This window comes from Cucumis melo, chromosome 12, assembly GCF_025177605.1.
Source record: "Cucumis melo cultivar AY chromosome 12, USDA_Cmelo_AY_1.0, whole genome shotgun sequence".
NCBI classification, from domain to species: domain Eukaryota; kingdom Viridiplantae; phylum Streptophyta; class Magnoliopsida; order Cucurbitales; family Cucurbitaceae; genus Cucumis; species Cucumis melo.
Window position 1 is genome coordinate 3463457 of NC_066868.1, and position 6000 is coordinate 3469456.

The window sequence follows — 6000 nt, forward strand, 5'->3', positions numbered from 1 at the left end:
TTAAGGTTTGTCCATGATAGACACGCAACTCTATCATGACCCTCTCTTGCTTCTTAAGGTTTGTCCATGATAGACACGCAACTCTATCACGACACCCTCCTGCTTCTTAGGGTTTGTTTATGATAGACATGTCACTCTATCACGACGCCCTCTTACTTTTTCGAGTTTGTCCATGACGGATATGCAACTCTATCATGACACGCTTTTGCTTCTTAAGGTTTGTCCATGATAGACACGCAACTCTATCATGACACCCTCTTGCTTTTTAGGGTTTGTTCATGATAGACACGCAACTCTATCATGACACCCTTATGCTTCTTAGAGTTTTTCCTTGATAGACACGCAACTCTATCATGACGCCCTCCTGCTTCTTAGAGTTTGTCCATGTTAGACATCTAACTCTATCATGACACCCTCTTGCTTCTTAGGCTTTGTCCATGATAGACACGCAACACTATCATGACGCTCTCCTGCTTCTTAGCGTTTGTCCATGATAGACACGCAACTCTATCATGACACCCTCCTGCTTCTTAGGGTTTGTTCAAGAGAGACATGTCACTCTATCATGACGCCCTCTTACTTTTTAGGGTTTCTCCATGATAGACACACAACTCTATCATGACACTCTCTTGCTTCTTAAGTTTTATCCATGATAGACACGCAACTCAATCATGACACCTTCTTGCTTCTTAGGATTTGTCCATGATAGACACGTAACTCTATTATGACACCCTCATCCTTCTTAAGGTTTGTCCATGATAGACACACAACTCTATCATGACGCCCTCGTGCTTCTTAGGGTTTTTCCAAGATAGACACGCAACTCTATCATGACGCCCTCCTGCATCTAAGGGTTTGTCCATGATAGACACGCAACTCTATCATGATGCCCTCCTAATTGTTAGGGTTTGCTCATTATCGACAAGTCACTCTATCATAACGCTCTCTTACTTCTTAGGGTTTGTTCATGATGGATAGGCATCTCTATCATGACACTCTCTTGCTTCTGAAGGTTTGTAAAGGATAGACACGCAACTCTATCATGAAACCCTCTTGCTTTTTAGGGTTTGTTCATGGTAGACACGCAACTCTATCATGACACCCTCGTGCTTCTTAGGGTTTGTTCTTGATAGACACGTAACTTTATCATGACGCCCTCCTTCTTCTTAGGGTTTATCCATGATAGACACGCAACTCTATCATGAAACCCACTTCCTTCTTAGGGTTTGTTCATGATAGACACGAAACTCTATCATGACATCCTCGTGCTTCTTAGGGTTTGTCCATTATAGACATGCAACTCTATCATAACACCCTCTTACTTCTTAGGGTATGTACACGATAGACATGTAACTCTATCATGACATCCTCGTGCTTCTTAGGGTTTGTCCATGATAGAAACGAACCTCTACCATGACTTCCTTATGCTCCTTAGGGTTTGTCCATGATAGACACGTAACTCTATTTTGACACCCTCGTGCTTCTTAGTGTTTGTCCATGATAAACACGCAACTCTATCATGACACCCTTTTGCTTCTTAGGGTATGTTCACGATAGACATGTAACTCTATCATGACATCCTCGTGCTTCTTACGGTTTGTCCATGATAGACACGCAACTCTATCATGAAACCCTCTTGCTTCTTAGGGTTTGTTCATGATAGACACGTAACTCTATCATGACATCCTCGTGCTTCTTAGGGTTTATCCATGATAGACACGCAACTCAATAATGAAATCCTCTTGCATCTTAGGGTTTGTTCATGATAGACACGTAACTCTATCATGACATCCTCGTGCTTCTTAGGATTTGTCCATGATAGACACGCAACTCTATCATGACACCCTGGTGCTTCTTAGGGTTTGTCCTTGATAGACACGCAACTCTATCATGACGCCCTCCTGCTTCTTAGAGTTTGTCCATGATAGACTTGCAACTCTATCATGACACCCTCTTGCTTCTTAGGGTTTGTCCATGATAGACACGCAACTCTATCATGACGCCCTCCTACTTCTTAGCGTTTGTCCATGTTAGACACGCAACTCTATCATGACACCCTCCTGCTTTATAGGGTTTGTTTATGAGAGACATGTCAATCTATCATGACACTCTCTTACTTTTTAGGGTTTGTCCATGATAGACACACAACTCTATCATGACACTCTCTTGCTTCTAAAGGTTTGTCCATGATAGACACGCAACTCTATCATGACACTGTCTTGCTTCTTAAGATTTGTCAATGATAGATACCTAACTCTACTATGACACCCTCGTGCTTTTTAAGGTTTGTCCATGGTAGACATACAACTCTATCATGACGCACTCGTGCTTCTTAGGGTTTGTCCATGATAGACACCCAACTCTATCATGACGCCCTCCTCCATCTTAAGGTTTGTCCATGATACACATGCAACTCTATCATGACGCCCTATTGCATCTTTGGGTTTGTTCATGATAGACATGTCACACTATCATAACGCCCTCTCAATTTTTAGGGTTTGTCCATGATGGATATGCAACTCTATCATGACACTCTCTTGCTTCTTAAAATTTGTAAATGATAGAAACGCAACTCTATCATGAAACCCTCTTGCTTTTTAGGGTTTGTTCATGATAGACACGCAACTCTATCATGACACCTTCGTGCTTCTTAGGGTTTGTCCTTGATAGACACGCAACGTTATCATGAAGCCCTCCTTCTTCTTAGGGTTTATCCATGATAGACACGCAACTCTATCATGAAACCCTCTTGCTTCTTAGGGTTTGTTCATGATAGACACGTAACTCTATCATAACATCCTCGTGCTTCTTACGGTTTGTCCATGATAGACACACAACTCTATCATGACACCCTCGTGCTTCTTAGGGTTTGTCCACGATAGACACGCACCTCTATCATAAAGCCCTCCTGCTTCTTAGGGTTTCTCCATGATACACACGTAACTCTATCATGACGCCCTCCTGCTTCTTAAGATTTGTCTGTGATAGACACGCAACTCTATCATGACACACTCTTGTTACTTAAGGTTTGTTCATGATAGGCATGTCACTCTATCATGACGCCCAATTACTTCTTAGGGTTTGTCCATGATAGATATGCAACTCTATCATAACACTCTCTTGTTTCTTAAGGTTTGTCCATGATAGACACGCAACTCTATCATCACACCCTCTTGCTTTTTAGGGTTTGTTCATGATAGACACGAAACTCTATCATGACACCCTCGTGCTTCTTAGGGTTTGTTTTTTATAGACATGTCACTCTATCATGAAGCCCTCTTACTTCTTAGGGTTTGTCCATGATACACACGCAACTCTATCATGACACTATCTTACCTCTTAGGCCTCGTCCATGATAGACACGCAACTCTATCATGACACCCTCTTGCTTTTTACGGTATGTTTATGATAGTTATGTCACTCTATCATGACGCCCTCTTACTTCTTAGGGTTTTTCTATGATGGACACGCAACTCTATCATGACGCCCTCCTTCATCTCAGGGTTTGTCTATGATGGACACGCAACTCTATCATGACGCCCTCCTTCATCTCAGGGTTTGTCCATGATAGACACGCAACTCTATCATGACCCCATCTTGCTTCTCAATCTTTGTCCATGATAGACACGCAACTCTATCGTGACACCCTCTTGCTTCTTAGGGTTTGTGCATGATACACACACAACTCTATCAGGACGTCTTCGTGCTTCTTAGGGTTTGTCCATGATAGACACGCAACTCTATCCTGACACCCTCCTGCTTCTTAAGGTTTGTTCATGATAGACATGTCACTCTATCATAACGCCCTCTACTTCTTAAGGTTTGTCCATGATGGATATGCCACTCTATCATGACACTCTCTTGCTTCTTAAGGTTTGTAAATGATAGACACGCAACTCTATCATGAAACCCTCTTGCTTTTTAAGGTTTGTTCATGATAGACACGCAACTCTATCATGACACCCTCGTGTTGTTTAGGGTTTATCCTTGATAGACACGCAACTTTATCATGACACTCTCTTGCTTCTTAAGGTTTGTCCATGATAGACACGCAACTCAATCATGACACGGTCTTGCTTTTTAGGATTTGTCCATGATAGACACGTAACTCTATTATGACACCCTCGTGCTTCTTAAGGTTTGTCTATGATAGACACACAACTCTATCATGACACCCTCGTGCTTCTTAGGGTTTGTCCATGATAGACACGCAACTCTATCATGACGCCCTTCTGCACCTTAGGGTTTGTCCATGATAGACACGCAACTTTATCATGACGCCCTTCTGCTTCTAAGGGTTTGTTCATGATAGACATGTCACTCTATCATAACGCCCTCTTACTTCTTAAGGTTTCTCCATGATGGATATGCCACTCGATCATGACACTCTCTTGCTTCTTAAGGTTTGTAAATGATAGACACGCAACTCTATCATGAAACCCTCTTGCTTTTTAAGGTTTGTTCATGATAGACACGCAACTCTATCATGACACCCTCGTGTTGTTTAGGGTTTATCCTTGATAGACACGCAACTTTATCATGACGCCCTCCCTTATCTTTGGTTTATCCATGATAGACACGCAACTCTATCATGAAACCCTCTTGTTTCTTACGGTTTGTTCATGATAGACACGTAACTCTATCATGACATCCTCGTGCTTCTTAGGGTTTGTCCAGGATAGACACGCAACTCTATCATGACACCCTCGTGCTTCTTAGGGTTTTTCCAGGATAGACACGCAACTCTATCATGACAACCTCGTGCTTCTTAGGGTTTGTCCACGATAGACACGCAACTCTATCGTGAAGCCCTCCTGCTTCTTAGGGTTTCTCCATGATACACACGCAACTCTATCATGACGCACTCGTGCTTCTTAAGGTTTGTCTGTGATAGACAAGCAACTTTATCATTACACCCTCCTGTTACTTAAGGTTTGTTCATGATAGACATGTCACTCTATCATGACGCCCTCTTACTTCTTAGGGTTTGTCCATGATAGATATGCAACTCTATCATGACACTCTCTTGCTTCTTAAGGTTTGTCCATGATAGACACGCAACTCTATCATGACACCCTCTTGCTTCTTAGGGTTTGTTCATGATGAACATCTAACTCTATCATGACATCCTCGTGCTTCTTAAGGTTTTTCCATGATAGAAATGCAACTCTATCATGACACTCTCTTGCTTCATAAGGTTTATCCATGATAGACACGCAACTCTATGATGACACTCTCTTGCTTTTATGGATTTGTTCATGATAGACACGCAACTCTATCATGACACCCTCGTGCTTCTTAGGGTTTGTCCATGATAGACAAGCAACTCTATCATGACGCCCTCCTGCTTCTTAGGGTTTGTCCATAATAGACACGCAACTCTACCTTGACGCCCTTCTACTTTTTAGAGCTTCTTCATGATAGACATGTCATTCTATCATGACGACCTCTTACTTCTTAGGGTTTGTCCATGATAGACACGCAACTCTATCATAATACCCTTCTACTTCTTAGGGTTTGTCCATGATAAACACGCAACTCTACCATGACGCCCTCCTACATTTTAGAGCTTGTTCATGATAGACATGTCACTCTATCATGACGCCCTCTTACTTCTTAGGGTTTGTCCATGATAGACACGTAACTCTATCATGACACCCTCTTGCTTCTTAGAGTATGTTCATGACAAACATGTCACTCTATCATGACGCTCTCTTACTTCTTAGGGTTTGTCCATGATGGACATGCAACTCTATCATGACACTCCCTTACATCTTAGGGTTGCTCCTACTTCTTAGAGCTTGTTCATGATAGAAATGTCACTCTATCGTGACGCCCTCTTACTTCTCAGGATTTGTCCATGATAGACACGCAACTCTATCATGACACCCTCTTGCTTCTTAGGGTTTGGGCATGATAGACACGCAACTCTATCATGACGCCTTCGTGCTTCTTAGGGTTTGTCCATGTTAGACATGCAACTCTATCATCACGCCCTCC